This window comes from Cydia splendana, chromosome 27 (genome assembly GCF_910591565.1).
Source record: "Cydia splendana chromosome 27, ilCydSple1.2, whole genome shotgun sequence".
Taxonomy (NCBI): domain Eukaryota; kingdom Metazoa; phylum Arthropoda; class Insecta; order Lepidoptera; family Tortricidae; genus Cydia; species Cydia splendana.
The window spans coordinates 5446771-5466023 of record NC_085986.1 but is presented as its reverse complement, the minus strand read 5'-3'; the positions used below and the strand labels follow the sequence as shown (position 1 = coordinate 5466023).

At 35.9% G+C, this 19253-nt stretch overlaps 1 protein-coding gene and 1 non-coding gene across 4 annotated transcripts in view; both read right to left on the bottom strand.

Annotated features, from left to right (window-relative positions):
* LOC134803742 (synaptotagmin-7) overlaps positions 1 to 19253 on the bottom strand; it is an 862565-nt gene that overhangs the window by 432090 nt on the left and 411222 nt on the right. The window lies entirely within an intron of this gene.
* Positions 174 to 246, bottom strand: Trnan-auu (transfer RNA asparagine (anticodon AUU)). The gene has a single exon. It is a non-coding gene; the product is annotated as a tRNA-Asn (tRNA).

Here is a 19253-nt window from a genome sequence, read left to right as displayed (position 1 = left end):
TTTTAGGATTTGAATTCAAATGGGCCTTGTTGAAAAAAATTTACGGTAAAAAATAATTCAGCGCAAAAATCTGTATCTAGAGCTAAGCAGAAACGTTTTCTAACATTATGTTTGAAATAAGGGAAAGCTCATTAGTTCTAACCTTAGAATAAATTTTAAAGTGGAAATATTACTGTCTTGGGTGAGACTTGAACTCACGGCCTCTGGATCAATACTCCAGCGTCCTGCCAACTGGGCCACCAAGACCTCGTCCATAGCCAGCGAATCTTTCCACCATATGGGTCTAGGGAACATCTACCGTTCTCACGGTATATAAGAATAAATAACTCGTAGTAACGTTTAAGAAGTGTAACGCCCTTGCGTTACACTTCTTAAACGTTACTACGAGTTGTTTATTCTAAGCTTAATAGCATCGTTCGCAGACGTTTTTGCTAGTTAATAATGAATTCATTTGTTTTTGTTTAATTTGTATATTCTTTTCTATTTCAAAACATATATAAATAATTTGTATTCTACGACGGTATCAAAATATTCAATAAATTTCACAAATGCCATCTGCCTTCTGTTGTATCGACGCCAACATACAATATGATGACTTGCTAACGAACTGTACGGTTACCATCAGTTTGTCACTGACATAAACGCCGTCGAGAACGTAATTTACTTTCTATACGTCCCGTTTGCACTAATATGCGAGTGCGAGCGAGATGTATAGAAAGTAAATTACGTTCTCGGCGGCGTTTATGTCAGTGACAAACTGATGGTAACCGTACTGTTTGAAATAATGGATAACTCGTCCGTTTTCGTGTAATAGGGGATATTACTGCAATGTTCTGCCGCCAGAGTGCAGCAATACCGACTCAGTAAATTCATAGACTAACTTATACATACTGTGCCTTAAACTGTTTTTTGACAAGTTTTCACAGACAATAAAATATGACATTGATGCATCAAGGCGGTTTGTTAACAAGGGGTAAGTAATATAAGACATAAGAACTTATACTATAATATTCATATTATACAGGGTGAAATTTAATTCACTGGCCAAATTGAAACACCCGAAAGAACTCGAAAAAATATTAAACACGTGTTTTTTCTTTTAATACCGCTCAGTACATTTTTTTCGAAATAACTCATCATCAAGTTGTCCTAAAAACCTCGTACGTTATGGTGAACCGACAACTACCCACTACACCCGCTTCTCTCTTATCAGTTAAGGTCATTGACACCCCGCCCCTCCCGCTGTTTGCAATCGCGTCACCAATTATGAACCCTATTGCAGCGAGATAAGACGCTTACCTACATAAGTTGCTAATTTTTCCTTCATACTTTAACGGGCTTAGAGCCATCAAAATGCAAAGGCAACCCATTTTTAATCTAAAATATTATTTCTGACTAATGATTATTAACAAAACGTCCGTGGCTTAAAAACAATGAGTAAAAACTAGGTCAGGAATCTTTGCATTCAGGCGTATTTAAAAAATTGAATCATCTTATGTACTTACATTTGATTAAAAGTCGACGCAATTAACGAAAGTCCCACGAGATGGTACTCTTGGATTCAATCCTTGTCTGCGAAGGCGTGGAACTGATTCCATTTCGTATAATCTTTGTGCACCACGTAAACACTCACCACTTAATAAATAACACCGTACCATTTCCTAATATTCCCGGTTCGAAAACATTTTTTTAAACCTTAGTACGCGCGCGATTATTATTTTAAGGTTGGCGAGTGACGAGTGACTAATCATTTATGCTAACCGTTATGTTTACCGCTAGCGCGGAATGGTTTAGACTACCCTCGAAATTGATAAACCTGCCTACCATCGCCAACACTAACTAGGTGGACCCTATTGCAACGATTATAAGGTTTAGTGAAGGTCAGATAAGGGTTTTGCTGATGTTGTTGTTAAAACCTACTATTAGGTTTGTTTACATTTGTGGTAATAGGGTGACCACGACTCGTGGAAAGTATTTAAAAATTGAAAAATGAAAATTTAAAAAAAATGTACTCTTTTTTTTCGCTAAATAGATTCCTTAAGTGTAACCTAGTGCCTGGAATGAATATGGCCAGTGATTTAAATTTCACCCTGTATACACTCATATTGTATAAGTTTGTTTTGTATAACCTAACCTAACCTACTTTTCTAGCAGCAGTTTGTTTTGTGTAGGGTTCGCAGTTCTAACCTAACCTAACCTACTTTTCTGGCAGCAGTTTGTTTTCTGCAGGGGTCGCAGTTCTAACCTAACCTAACCTACTTTTCTGGCAGCAGTTTGTTTTCTGCAGGGGTCGCAGTTCTAACCTAACCTAACCTACTTTTCTGGCAGCAGTTTGTTTTCTGTAGGGGTCGCAGTTCTAACCTAACCTAACCTACTTTTCTGGCAGCAGTTTGTTTTCTGCAGGGGTCGCAGTTCTAACCTAACCTAACCTACTTTTCTGGCAGCAGTTTGTTTTCTGTAGGGGTCGCAGTTCTAACCTAACCTAACCTACTTGTTTTCTGTAGGGGTAGCAGTTCTAACCTAACCTAATCTACTTTTCTGGCAGCAGTTTGTTTTCTGTAGGGGTCGCAGTTCTAACCTAACCTAACCTACTTTTCTGGCAGCAGTTTGTTTTCTGCAGGGGTCGCAGTTCTAACCTAACCTAACCTACTTTTCTGGCAGCAGTTTGTTTTCTGTAGGGGTCGCAGTTCTAACCTAACCTAACCTACTTGTTTTCTGTAGGGGTAGCAGTTCTAACCTAACCTAATCTACTTTTCTGGCAGCAGTTTGCTTTCTGTAGGGGTCGCAGTTCTAACCTAACCTAACCTACTTTTCTGGCAGCAGTTTGTTTTCTGTAGAGGTCGCAGTTCTAATCTAACCTAACCTACTTTTCTGGCAACAGCTTGTTTTGTATAGGGGCAGCAGTTATAACCTATTTATTATATCATACGCTATTATATTTTATAATCATTATACTAAAAGATAGTATATACTATGATCGATATACGGTATGTATGTTATATAAACTGAATTTATAGTATCTGAGTGTTATATAAAAAATCATTATACAAAATGAGTATTATGTTAAATGACCGTTATTCCTAATAAAAATATTGATTTTTATGTTAATAGCAAACGTTCATTATATCTTGTGAACGTTATTAATATGAAATTATATATTAAGTAGTTATATCTCGTGGGACGCACCCGTTAACAAGGGCCTACCGCGAAAATCGAAATATAGTTATCTGCCTCTTTATCGCTCAAATATGCAAGAGTGATAGAGAGATTACATAACGAAATTTCGATTTTCTTGTTTCGCGGTAGGCCATGTGATTGACGTGACGTGTGATGTGTCAATGTGGTTTGTTTACTGTATGTGCCACAAAGGTGCCACCTGCGCAGAGCTTTGCCTAATACTAGAATCTACGTCAATTCTTGGTATTAGTTGTCAAGCGGACCCCAGGCTCCCATGAGCCGTGGCGAAATGCCGGGATAACGCGAGGAAGAAGAAGACGGTATCAAAAAATTCAATAAATATCACAGATACCGTATCTGCCTTCTGTTATATCGACGCTAACATACGAGTACAATAGGATGACTTGGCATTGTTGTATCTATATCCTTAACGCTCCATTGTAGTCTGTTGTGTGTGGAGCTAATCTTGTGTATGGAGCTACACTGTTTAATACCCGTCTTATGTGTCAATGGCAAATATCCTTTGTTGATACTGTAATGCTACACTTACCTATAACGACCGGGATTTGGACCGTGATTACCGGTTTTGAGCTGTTATTTTGAATGTCTTCTGCCATGAGACTATGTTTTATATTAAATTTACCCAGTATCCAATATTTTCTTATTAATTGAGGTAGGTACTTAGGTGTGCTAGTATAGCCACCAAGTGAATGCCGCAAAATAAGCGCGGACGTGGCAGGCCCTCACGATGGCGGGATGACTTAAACGCCTTCATTAACAAACTGGCTGGAAAAAGCTTAACAACGGAAGTCGTGGAAATCAAGAAAGAGGCCAGGAGTGCCCAGCCCAGCAGTGGGACACTATAACAGGCTATAAAAAAATTAGATTGCTTTTACGAAAAAGTTTCAAAATGTCTAAAAAAAATTTTATGTCACAGACTGAGAGATTTCTCTAAAAATAAAATGCGAGGAATGATACTAACACAATATACTAATAAGCAGTTTTTATTAAATAATTCGTCTCTACCAAAACCTAAGTCCTAAAACTTGTAAGATAAAGTCGCAAGGGAATTTAACCCTTTCTCAGCTAGCGTGATATAACATAACTGCCTATGTTACTTATGTAAGTAAACCCTTCTGATGCCTGGGGCTAGGACCTTTATATAGGTCTTTTATCATGCCTTATATTTGGGTTTGTCATAATGATAACATAGTGTAGTATCTACGCTTGTTTTTTATTTTATAAAGGATTGTAGTATTCTCATTTTTCATACAAATTAAATATTATCTTCAATGTACCGTAAAAGTATAAAACTTTGCCCATTTACATAACTTTGCCCACCGCGTCACAGTTCAGTAAAAGCGATATAACTTAAAAGTAGTTACAGATACACTTTGTTAAAGGGCAAAGTTTTATACTTTTACTACACCATCATCCTTGTAATTGACATTGCTTGTCACGGTTTAAACATAACAAAATTCGCAATAGTTACATTGCGTCTTAGAATAAACTAAAGTGTAGGTAAGTACTAAAAATCAAAACATGTTTTTTTTTTAATTAGCTGGTCTATACCAGGACCAAAAAATTTAACATTTGTTCAGCTACTTTGGGCAGCTACTTGGGGCCTATGCCCCACACGGGCCACACGGTACAGTCAGCTTCATATAGATACCTATTGACAGTCACAGAAGCCAAGTAGTATGATTAAGTAAAATAACACACCCGTTTCGACCTCTATCCATTAATTACAACTACCAAAAAAAAAATCTTTAACCCGAATTAAGTACCTATCATTTTTAATGGGCCCTTATCTATGAAAAGGGACCTTATTGTCGATGGCGCTTACGCCGCACTGCGTCGCGCGCCATTGTAAATATTCATAGACAATAAGGTCCCTTTTCATAGATAACGTCTCACGAAAAATATTCTGATCAAAATTGGTCGTTGTACATTTTTAATGGATAAATAGTAGGTAGGAAGAGTTTTTACGAAGGTTGTTACAAAAATATATAAAATCAATATTTTTTAATTTTAGTGTCCAATTGAATGAAAGAATTGCTTATACTTTCAATATAGTTAAGTAGGTACCTACATTAATTTATATTATTTTATATATTTATCATTAATTTTTTTTAAAGATGTTAGCGTCAAATAACCACATAAAGTAATCAAAAGCACATGTAAATTATTAAATAAGAACATACAAATAATAATTTCTCCTTTATATATTTTTTTCTTCTTAAGTCAGGCATTTTACAATCCTATACCTTATAAAACAAAGTCCCCCACCGCGTCTGTCTGTTTGCGTGTTTGTTCGCGATAAACTCAAAAACTACTGAACAGATTTTCATGCGGTTTTCACCTATCAATAGAGTGACTCTTGAGGAAGGTTTAGGTGTATAATTTGTTAACCCGTGCGAAGCCGGGGCGGGTCGCTAGTATGGATATAAAACGGCGAAACATGCTGCTGGTGGTCAGAGCCGCAGAGTGAGGAACCGACGTAGGTACTATACGCGCCGTGTCCAGAATTACCGCCTTCGGCATCTGACCCTTGATCCAACCACTCAGCGAGAGTCTCTCTAGGTGTTGGTCGAGGCTTCGCTATCTATGTAATCTATCTAACTAATACCTTTAAACGAGCAATTGTGTCGCTTAACTTCAAACTCGGGTAAATCCAGTCGACCCTCTCAGCAAATATCTACCCTATTACCTTTTCTTAATACCAAAATCGCATAATCTGACAGATGGATTTACCCGAGTTTGAAGTTAAGCGACTCAATTCTTGTTTATTTCGGGGATCTCGGAAACGGCTCTAACGATTTTGATGAAATTTGCTATATGGGGGTTAAATCGATCTAGCTAGGTCTTACCTCTGGGAAAACGCGATTTTTGAGTTTTTATATGTTTTACGAGCAAAGCTCGGTCTCCCAGATATTACCAACATAATAAATAACATACGTTGCGATGCAACTATATAAATCTATATCTATCCTTATGTATATGTCGAGGTAATCTATCACCCGTCTCCCTCGCTCCATTAACCCATTAGCACCCGATTGGTGTATCACTCAATTTTAATGGAAATACGATTATCGATGATTTTACGCAGTATTGCTCTGAAGGGCATGGATATATTTCAACTGCCACAAAAAAGGGGTTATTATGCTTAATGATGTGAAACTTTGAATTCCTATCGCAAAAAAGGTTTTCTTTAATCATTTATCTATACCTTATGTTGTTACTTAGAAATAGATGATAATAATTTAGAGAGCGATACCTATATACTCTGTATCTTTAGGTATTTAAATAAAAGTAAACAAAATCTCCCCTCAAATGGCTCGTTAAGCCAGGTGAGGGTAGATGAAAACATTACATGATCAAATAATGTAGGTTAAAGTCAGGCTCCAATTTCACCACGGTGACAGGTGCGACAATTGTAAAACATCACTGTTGCTGACGTCACAGGCATCCATGGGCTACGGTTACCGCTTACCATCGGGCGGGCCGTATTCCTGTTTGCCACCATCATTGTTTTATTTAAAAAAAACTTTAATAAATCGAAAAAAACAGATATTTCTCTTGCTAAGTTTATGACAATTGTCACAAGAAACACTACAATTGTTACGAAATTCCGACATATAACTCATTACCTGTCAAGAATTACTTACAATTCTTCTAAATCTTGACAATTGCCAGAAACTTCGCAAAAGAAATATCAGTTTTTTTCCGATATAATAAAGTTTTTTTAAATAATACAATGATGGTGGCAAACAGGAATACGGCCCGCCCGATGGTAAGTGGTAACCGTAGCCCATGGATGCCTGTGACGTCAGCAACAGTGATTTTACAATTGTCGCACCAGTCACCGTGGTGAAATTGGGGCCAGGTCGTACAGTGATCCAGGCGGTTTTGTATTTGGTCGGTTAACCAATAAATGGTATAACTACCCGAAAATTTATAAATTATTTGTTTACTTATATAAATACCTAAAGATACGGAGATAATGGCATTTCATATACAGGTTGGCCCAAAAAAACGCTGACAAGGTTTTCTACTGTACATATTGTTGATCATTTTAAAATAACAAACGTTTGCTTGCATTTCTTTATCAAAACCAAAGTAGAATATTTTGAAGATTTTTTATTTGGTTAAACGATTGTAGTTTAATATTTTCATGAAATAACGTTTTTTACGATTTTTTTTCAAAAAAATATATTTTTCAAGCATTGTTGGGCTACTATGTAAATAAAATTCAAAAAGATGTTGCTTGGAGAAGCCTTGCACAGTCGACGTCAATAATATGACAATTTTGCACCTGACTACTTTGTATTAAGGCGAAAAATGTAAACATATATCTATCTATGAGTGTTCTGAGTTTAACAAAAACACTTAAACAAACTTAAAGGACTTAAAAAAAAAAAGATAAATTGAAAACCTCCTTTTTGAAATCAGTTAATTTTTTTATGTGTAGATTATTTTGCCTGCTTCATCCGCGTAGCTTCTAACTGTATTTGTAAGTTGCATAAACAAAAAACATTATGGCTTTCTTGCGATATAGCATTTTTAGTCAAAAACGGACGATCAAATGAAGTGCTGCGTGATATAATTAATTGAAACATACTGTATTAATATACGGGTGTATGCTTTTAATTAAATTCGTAGCGTTATTGGCAATTTGCTTTTATTGCTTTATAGTAGCTATAAAGATCTGTTTACACGAGCATTGTGGAAGTGCTATAAAAGCGCTAGATGCTACTAAAATACACTATAAGGATAGAAATACGATCTAGTTTACATAAGTTCATTTTTTAATGGGAAATCTAGATAATCAGCGTTACAATATCGACGATTCCCCCTAATAGGGAATATTACGCAAAACTCTGAGTAGGGGGCGCCACTACCACTATCCTTCACAATCTGAGGGTCTACCGCGAAACACGAAAATCGAAATTTCGTTATCTAACTTCTCTATCACTCTTGCATATGCGAGCGATAGAGAGGCAGATAACTAAATGTGACGTCCCACGGGTAAAGGTACCTTATGGCGGTTGGCGCTTACGCTATTATTAACGCCGCTCCAATATTATTGCGGCGCTATGCGATGTAAGCGCCAGCCGCCATAAGGTACCTTTTACCGTGGAACGTCACAAATTTCGATTTACGCGTTTCCCGGTAAGCCCCTTGTTAACAGCCGCCTGCCTCATCAATGTCATATTTTATTGTCTGTGAAAACTTCGAAAAACAGTTTAAAGCACAGTATATGTATAAGTTACTCTATGGTTTACTAGATAGCTTAGTGCTGCACTCTGGCAGCATATTTAAGCAAATATAAACCATAGAAAACGTCGGAATAAGATGGATTTTCGTGAGTTGTTATATTTATATATTTTGTTATTGACGTGACGCAGGCTGCGTGTATCCCATCTGCTACCCGTGACGCCAATTCTGTTTACAATTTTTTTACGGTTTTGATCTCGTTGTGATATGACCTTGACAATAGCTCGTGCTGATTGGTACGAGCGAAATACACTAGAAGTGTAATTAGGCATCTCGCTTGCGCTTATCGGTGCTCGTGAAATGCACAGAGCATTTTTGAGAGTGTTTTCACACTGTCCCGTGTCCGATACGATATTAGATGTCGGATGACCTTCGGACAACAACAGCTGCTAGAAAATGCCCTATGACATAAAGTTCTTTTTAGGGTTCCGTAAATCTTTCGAATTTTGTCGAAAAGGTCCAAATCATAGTCCAAAAGTATATCGATTATCCTCGTTTAAGTGCGACTATTTTTTGGTATATGTTACCAGACCATTACCTATTTTTTTGTCTTTGGAAAACTTGATTTATCCTGGAAAAATCTACTTTCGGCGGGATTCGGAAAATGATTTAGAGATTCACTAGATATGAAATCGTAAAGATTTGGTCGAGACTTCGCTATCTATGTAATATATCTAACTAATACCTTTAAACCAGCAATTGTGTCGCTTAACTTCAAACTCGGGTAAATCCATTCGACCCTCTCAGCAAATATCTACCCTATTACCTTTTCTTAATACCAAAATCGTATAATCTGACAGATGGATTTACCCGAGTTTGAAGTTTGAGTATATGCGGGTTAAATCGATCTAGCTAGGTCTTACCTCTGGGAAAACGCGATTTTTGAGTTTTTATATGTTTTACGAGCAAAGCTCGGTCTCCCAGATATTACCTACATAATAAATAACATACGTTGCGATGCAACTATATAAATCTATATCTATCCTTATCTATATGTCGAGGTAATCTATCACCCGTCTCCCTCGCTCCATTAACCCATTAGCACCCGATTGGTGTATCACTCAATTTTAATGGAAATACGATTATCGATGATTTTACGCAGTATTGCTCTGAAGGGCATGGATATATTTCAACTGCCACAAAAAAGGGGTTATTATGCTTAATGATGTGAAACTTTGAATTCCTATCGCAAATAAGGTTTTCTTCAATCATTTATCTATACCTTATGTTGTTACTTAGAAATAGATGATAATAATTCAGAGAGCGATACCTATAGTCTGTATCTTTAGGTATTTAAATAAAAGTAAACAAAATCTACCCTCAAATGGCTCCTTAAGCCAGTTGAGGGTAGATGAAAACATTACATGATCAAATTTAATAATGTAGGTTAAAGTCAGGTCGTTCAGAGACAGATCCAGGCGGTTTTGTATTTGGTCGGTTAACCAATAAATGGTACAACTACCCGAAAATTTATAAATTATTTGTTTACTTATATAAATACCTAAAGATACGGAGATAATGGCATTTCATATACAGGTTGGCCCAAAAAAACGCTGACAAGGTTTTCTACTGTACATATTGTTGATCATTTTAAAATAACAAATGTTTCCTTGCATTTCTTTATCAAAACCAAAGTAGAATATTTTGAAGATTTTTTATTTGGTTACACGATTGTAGTTTAAAATTTTCATGAAATAACGTTTTTTACGATTTTTTTTGAAAAAAATATAAAAATATATATATTTTTCATGTATTGTTGGGCTACTATGTACATAAAATTCAAAAAGGTGTTGCTTGGAGAAAAAATGTAAACATATATCTATCTATGCGTGTTCTGAGTTTAACAAAAACACTTAAACAAACTTAAAGAACTTAAAAAAAAAAGATAAATTGAAAACCTCCTTTTTGAAATCAGTTAATTTTTTTTGTGTAGATTATTTTGCATACTTCATCCGCGTAGCTTCTAACTGTATTTGTAAGTTGCATAAACAAAAAACATTATGGCTTTCTTGCGATATAGCATTTTTAATCAAAAACGGACGATCAAATGAAGTTCTGCGTGATATAATTAATTGAAACATACTGTATTAATATACGGATGTATGCTTTTAGTTAAATTCGTAGCGTTATTGGCAATTTGCTTTTATTGCTTTATAGTAGCTATAAAGATCTGTTTACACGAGCATTGTGGAAGTGCTATAAAAGCGCTAGATGCTACTAAAATACACTATAAGGATAGAAATACGATCTAGTTTACATAAGTTCATTTTTTAATGGGAAATCTAGATAATCAGCGTTACAATATCGACGATTCCCCCTAATAGGGAATATTACGCAAAACTCTGAGTAGGGGGCGCCACTACCACTATCCTTCACAATCTGAGGGTCTACCGCGAAACACGAAAATCGAAATTTCGTTATCTAACTTCTCTATCACTCTTGCATATGCGAGCGATAGAGAGGCAGATAACTAAATGTGACGTCCCACGGGTAAAGGTACCTTATGGCGGTTGGCGCTTACGCTATTATTAACGCCGCTCCAATATTATTGCGGCGCTATGCGATGTAAGCGCCAGCCGCCATAAGGTACCTTTTACCGTGGAACGTCACAAATTTCGATTTACGCGTTTCCCGGTAAGCCCCTTGTTAACAGCCGCCTGCCTCATCAATGTCATATTTTATTGTCTGTGAAAACTTCGAAAAACAGTTTAAAGCACAGTATATGTATAAGTTACTCTATGGTTTACTAGATAGCTTAGTGCTGCACTCTGGCAGCATATTTAAGCAAATATAAACCATAGAAAACGTCGGAATAAGATGGATTTTCGTGAGTTGTTATATTTATATATTTTGTTATTGACGTGACGCAGGCTGCGTGTATCCCATCTGCTACCCGTGACGCCAATTCTGTTTACAATTTTTTTACGGTTTTGATCTCGTTGTGATATGACCTTGACAATAGCTCGTGCTGATTGGTACGAGCGAAATACACTAGAAGTGTAATTAGGCATCTCGCTTGCGCTTATCGGTGCTCGTGAAATGCACAGAGCATTTTTGAGAGTGTTTTCACACTGTCCCGTGTCCGATACGATATTAGATGTCGGATGACCTTCGGACAACAACAGCTGCTAGAAAATGCCCTATGACATAAAGTTCTTTTTAGGGTTCCGTACCCAAAGGGTAAAAACGGGACCCTACTACTAAGACTTCGCTATCCGTCTGCCTGTCCGTCTGTCTGTCTGTTCGTCTATCTGTATGTCCTTCTGCCTGCACCAGGCTGTATCTTATGAACTGTGATAGCTAGGCAGTTGAAATTTTCACAGTTGATGTATTTCTATAACTAATACTAAAAACAGAATAAAATAAATATTGTGAGGCTCCCATAGGTACATAAAACGTATTTTTTTTTGCGGTTTTTTGCGTAATGGTACGGAAGCCTTCGTGCGCGAGTCAAACTCACACTTGGCTGGTTTATTTTTGTATCAACGTTTTCTTTTAAACAATGAACATTTATTAAATATTTAGATTAGTAATAAAGGGTCCTTCGAAATTTTCCTTCTTTGTGGTCGTATCCGACATCCGATGTCGGATCCGACAATGTGAAAATGCTCCGAGTCGTGTCGATGATACAAGATCAAAACCAAAATTGGTATATCAGAATCGGCCTGCATGTTTTATATCCGGGTCGACCTACTTACAGAAGTGATATCGTAAAAATAAATAACCAAATATTAATTTCGTCGATGCCGGGGCTTGAAACCAATATAACCGGATTTTTATTTAGAATATGTAGAAATTAAACAAGTTAAAAGCTGACTTCAGAATTGTTTGCGAAAATCTTTCGAATTTTGTCGAAAAGGTCCAAATCATAGTCCAAAAGTATATCGATTATCCTCGTTTAAGTGCGACTATTTTTTGGTATATGTTACCAGACCATTACCTATTTTTTTGTCTTTGGAAAACTTGATTTATCCTGGAAAAATCTACTTTCGGCGGGATTCGGAAAATGATTTAGAGATTCACTAGATATGAAATCGTAAAGATTTGTGACGTTCCACGGCAAAAGGTACCTTATGGCGGCTGCCGCTTACGCTATTATTAACGCCGCTCCAATATTCAGCCGGGGCAAGGGTACCTTTTGCCGTGGAACGTCACATATCTTTACTATGTATTTACTTTGCGCCGTTTTACTCTTTCACGTACGCAGAGTTAGTAAGTAATACTTTTTTTATAGTGAATTAATAAGCCTTGTTGCCTAAGTCCATATTTTTTTAAAGTATTTTTTTCAAGATGGTGGGATTTTCTTGAGGTCCTCAAACGTTAAATGGTTAAGACGAGACATGAAAACGGGTACTTATTAACATACATACCTAATTTCGGCAAACCTATTATCGATATTTCGACCTTTGTCCTACTTAGATTATATATTACTAAAAGTTTAAATTTATTTAATACTAACCCTCTTATTTATAGTTGGTCAAACTAATTTGTCAGTCAGTAAGAACCAGGAAAGCTATACTCATCCTTTTTTTTTGGGTGCTAGTACTAGTGTAAGACAAAGATAGTATGATTCTCTCTGTCTATGATTTAAATGAGACAATCCTTTGACAAGCTATAGTTTGCACTTCCCTCGTGTAAATGGGCCTTTATAGTACGAGTGAAGTTTATTGGTTTTCTACTCGAAACGGGCAGTCGAGTGCTATTCATAAAACGGAGAATTCAAATTAACTTGTATACCTATATTATAATGATGAAAGTAGGGCATCCAATATCTGACGATTCAGAATAGCGATATATTACTTAATTCGTTTGGGCCCTCAATGCCGAAACTCCAAAATTAATATCGGTATCAAAGAGAATAGAGTGTATAGAGACGGATTGTCAAAGTAAAATATGCAACCAATGTAAATTTACTGCCATCTTTCGACATAAGATAAAACTGTTAGAACGCCATTTGACTTTGATCCTTATTCTTTCACTGATATGTGTTAACTTATTAAATATAAATATTAACGCCATCTACTCGACAATAGGCCAAAGGTATGGTGCAATCTTTTCACTCAGCCTATTCTCGAGTAGATGGCGTTAATATTAATATTTAACAAGTTAACACATATCAGTGAAAGAATAATGATCAAAGTCAAATGGCGTTCTAACAGTTTTAATCGTCTGTTTCAAATTCTGTTTGTCGGTATTAAAGATGACCATTTAAAAAACTTCTTGTATGGTGAAATCAGTCTAATAGTATTACAATGGCTTTAACCCTTCTTTGCGTGGTGATGGAAATTTCCATCATAACATTGTCCTCTGAATTAAAGATACTTTTGGAGGTGATTGAAATTTATTTCTAAGACTCTCAACTTTCAACACTAATCCATTTTCCGATTTTTTACTTAAATTTACACAGTATTTTAATTTATAAAAATTACATTTGTTTTAAGACTAAATATCGGAAAATTTGGAAAAACCCAGTAGTTGATGATTTTCAGTACCTATGTTATTTTGGGCGTTTTTTCGGAGTTTCTAATTGTTTTATATTTATAGACTTTATCATATGTACCTATATCACAAATAGTGTACCATTCTGATGGTACTAAGATTTTTCATATATCTGTTACTGACAATTATATTATTATATTTAGGTACCTACATAAATATGATTTAGCCTATGCAAAGTTTAACACTGTTTTCTCAGTAAAAATCGATGTTATATTTTTTTGCTATTTTACCCAGAATCAGCAAACAATTACGTGACAAATATATTCATTTCGGGTAAAATTAAAAAATACATACAAAGAAGGGTTATAATAAGTATTTTGTTATAATTATACATAATATATTCTAATCAATCAATCAATCAATCAATCATTTATTTGCAGATAAAACATAGTAGGTACAATGCATGCAAATACAATTATATTAGTTAACATTACACCACCGGTAATGTCAAAATTAATTACAAAAATCAAAAGAATAAAAATCCAAAAAATCATCCCGGCATCTCCGTTTGGCAGGCGTGTATTATTCTTTGGTCAGACACACCCGGCACACACAGCTAAAAGCGCAATACTCGTACGTGTGCAATAAGAGCCGAGGCCGTTGAGAACATTATCCGCAGGTGTGACGTCACAAAGAGAATGCACAAATGCACTTATATGCAGCTGCACTAATCAAGCGCTAGGGTTGTCATTTGTGATTATTAAACTCTTATTCTCGTCGCTAAATCGATTTCGGTGAAATTTGGTAGTGAAATAGTTTGAGGCACAAGAAAGGACATAGGATAGTTTTTAGGGTACCGTACCCAAAGGGTAAAAACGGGACCCTATTACTAAGACTCTTCTGTCCGTCTGTCCGTCTATCTGTCACCAGGCTGTGTCTCTTGAACCGTGACAATGGAAATTTCCACAGATGATGTATTTCTGTTGCCGCTATAACAACAAATACTAAAAAGCACGGAACCCTCGGTGGGCGAGTCCGACTCGCTCTTGTCCGGTTTTTATCAATCTTCATCACCATCCTATGCATACGAAGTCGCGGGAAGAAGCTACTTTTGTCAAAAATGTGTATGATATCAAATTAAAACTAACCTCACATTTGAATGTAGCAATAAAATTCCAATTTTGAATATTAATAATGTTCTGCTCCGTATTTCCTTTTTCACGTAACGGAAAAGATAAATACAAAAATTCATATCATTCCGCTCCTTACCTCGCAAACCTTCAAGGGGACGGTACGAACGAGACGTGTAATTTATTACTCTCTCGCTAGATTCATATCAACATATACATATGTATACCTAATACCTATACATGTGTAGGTGTTTTGTTAGTGTTTTCTAAATATTTACCCATATTCAGTTATTATATACAGGTTGGAACATTTCTAGAGACTGAGCTGAAGGGATAGTGTTATCTAAGTGATCTACAATCGAGTTATTATAATCGTAAAGCTGAAGTAAAAAGTAAAACAAAATCACTAAAATGAAATATTTTTATATCAGTGACAACCTTACAAAGCTATTTACATTTTAAATTGACACATGTCATGTCATACAATAGGATCTACTTCCTAGGGTTGAAACATACAGATTGTTGCACTAATGTTCAACAAACAGTATCTCTAAAACGGTTAGAAATATTAACGTGATTAATAAGTGAAAAATAAAATACGTAGCCTAAACAATTCTCCGTTTCCGTAAAAGTCCTTCGTTCTGTTCCACCCGATATACAGGGTGATTCATGAGACGTGAGCAGGACTAATCCTGCACACTCAGTAACTGATAATTGATCGATCACCGTCGTATTTAGGTGAAACAGCCAGATTTTTTCCTATTTTTAACTTTTTGGTGAGGGCAAATTTAATCCTCTACAATCATGGTCACCCTACAAGACCTAATTAATAAGCATAAAACCTCTTTAATTTTTGATTACGAAGAAAATAAACTGTCAAACTTGAGTGAGATACGAGTTTTCAAAAGTAACCAGACCGCGATGACAGTGGTGACATTCAATTTGACAAAGAATATCGGTAGTTTAGTATTCTAATTTTAGGGTGACCACGCATGTCGTAAATAAATTAATAACTTTTTTTTTCAACACGACTAGAAAATTAACATTAACCTCACTAATACTGATACGAAAGTGTTGCTTATAATCTACGAAATGCGCAATATTAGTCCTGCTTACGTCTCCTGAATCACCCTGTAGTTCAGTTCTAACATGAACCTATTGACAGGTGGCGGTGCCAATTTATTGAGAAACAGCCTAATATTTGTTCCTGAGTTATGGATATTTTCTATAAATGTATATACGTATCTTTCTATTCTACGTATATATACGTATATATCTTTGGTACCATCATCTTGTACCTACAACCCCATGATATATAGGTAAAAAAAACCGGTCAAGTGCGAGTCGGCCTCGCGCACGAAGGGCTCCGCACCATTACGCAAAAAACTGCAAAAAAAAACACTATTGTTCTAAATATTTATTTTATTTTGTTTTTAGTATTTGTTGTTATAGCGGCAACAGAAATAGGTACATCATCTGTGAAAATTTCAGCTGTTTAGCTATCACGGTCATGAACCAGTTACAGCCTGGTGACAGACAGACGGACTAACGGACAGTGGAGTCTGGAGTGGAGAGTCGTGCTGCCGTGTCACGCGCATCTCATGTAACTTTAAAAGTTGAGTTTCGAGATAATTACGTTTAAAGTTTTAAAGATTCAAATGCTGTTATCGTTGACGGTTCATCGTAATTTTTTTATTTTTTCGAATCTAGGAAATATAGGCACAGAATAGGCCCTTTATTTTTTTCGCATAATTGAATAGTTTTCATTTTATTCGAATTAAATGGTTCCGCATGATCAACTCTTCCATACTATAATGGTCACACGAAGTCATGTAAGTCAAGTTACATGACATACGCGTGTTCAAACGTGACACGTATTACTTGACCAATATTGTTGTCGTATAAACCAAGCGCTCGGCCAGTCATGCCTAACTCCGGCAACTTAATAAACGATGGTGATATTTTGGTTGTGTCAGTCATGCAACTCAAGTTAACTGAGTTGTGCCTGACGCCATCGGCAAAAACATGAAGTTACATGAGTTAGTCATATGCTTTTCTCAGTAAAAAATGAAGATTTTCATAATTTTCTTTTAGAAGATATATCTTTAATGGTTTTTTAGACGATTTAGACTGCTTATCCGTAACTCATGTAACTCGAGTTAACGGAGTTAGGCGTGACACCGTGACACGGCAGCGTGGAGAGAACCCTTAAAATGAACTAGTATTGTTTATTCATGCTAGCACATCCCTAACAACAATTCACGGCAAATGCATCGGAACAAACATATACCGTCTGTGAAATGCTGAGCAGTTTCATTCTAAAATGGTCAGGACAATAAAGGTCTAGATTGCGCGCTCTGGTCTAGTTTGGAAGCCTAGATAGCCTAGTGGTAAGAGCGGGTGACTTTCAATCCAGAGGTTGCGGGTTCAAACCCCGGCTCGTACCAATGAGTTTGTCGAAACTGATGTACGAAATATCATTTGATATTTACCAGTCGCTTTTCGGTGAAGGAAAACAAAACACAACAACAAAACATGAGGAAATCGGACTAATCCCAATAAGGTCTAGTTTAGCCGCTGGGTTGGAAGGTCAGATGGTAGTCGCTTTAGGAAAAACTAGTCTCTACGCCAATTCTCGGGATTAGTTGCCAAGCGGATCCCAGGCTCCGATGAGCCGTGGCAAAATGCTGGGATAACGCGAGGAAGATGATGTTGAACACAGGTCTAGATTGTCTTGTACAAGATTGCCTATCATATGTGGCTTTCTATCAGAGAAAGTGCTTGTGCTTCATTTGCAATAAGGACTATTTCGTCAGAATTTCTGTTGGAATTTCAGATAAAAAGGTCCTTATTGCACTTAAAGCATTAAGGAGCCTTCTGTGGAAGGCCACAAATATTAAAAGTGCGACCAAAATTGGAAGTTAGAATTCAGAAGCATTAAGTGATAAAAAAAAATAAAAATTTTATAACTAAATTTAAAAAATAAAGTTATTGCTTTTGTTACAGAGAGGCAGTTGTAATGTAGTATAAGAAAATATTCATTAATTTTCCTGTCAAATTCAGTTGTAATAACAAAACAAGCAAGAAATATAATCTTATCTTGACTTGATCGAGTGTACGGTCGACAAAAACAAAAGTACTGTCGGCAAAAACATGATAAATGACTCAAGGCTTAAGAGCGGTGATAAAACGGAGTATAAATGATAATGAGACGAAAGATAAAGTGTTAAAATAATGTATTTTGTGACGAATGTATTTAGCTCGACATCATCATCAAAAATAAGTATCTATTAAAATAATATTTTTGGTATTAAGGACCAGGGGCTAATTAAAACGTAATATAAAAAGACTACTCGACTTCACTGGTGACCGAAGAGCTGGCAGCATTCTCGCACAACGTATTAGCATCGCAATACAGCGGGGAAATGCTGCCAGAGTCCTCGGCACCATGCCAAAGAGTCCCAATACCTCAGATATATTTTAATTTTATTTAGTATTAGCAAAAAGAATAGATAGTAGGTATAGAGGGGTCCTGTCATTGTCAATTTTGTAGTCACTGTAAATTTACTGCCATCTATCGACACACGACTAAAACTCAAAATGAAAACGTATAAAGTTATCAAAAAATGTATATATATGGATAAATGATTTTATTATTTTTATATCATTTTGATCCATGTTCATTCACTGATATCTATGTGTTAAAATTGTTAAATATAAAACGGTGTCGTCACGCCATCTAGCCGAGGATAGGCTAAAGGTGTGTGCGCCATCTATTCGAGAATGACTTTTACTTGAATTCCGAAGCACGTTTTTTCCTTAAACTTTATTCGTCTTATACGAAGTTACATATGTCTTTGGTATTAGTTTTTAATTCTAATTATATACCTTATTTGTAAATAAATTACTGAGTATAAATTTTAGTTTAGTTTTATTTTAAAGATAAGTTAGTTTATTTTTTTATGTAAGTACCTACCTGAAACAGAAAAAAAAACTCAATTATATATATGTACTTAACGGGTTCCCCTCTTCTGGCATAATATTGTTTGTCAGAAATACACTTCGCATAACATGTATCGCAGAAACACTTTTAGTAGAATGATAATTAGGCATAAATATTACTTTGCATTATTATTACTAAGCATACAATACATTTTGCAGCATATTATTTAGCAGAAGATTACTTTTGCAGACTTTGGTTTAGCATAATTTTATGTAGCATAATCATCC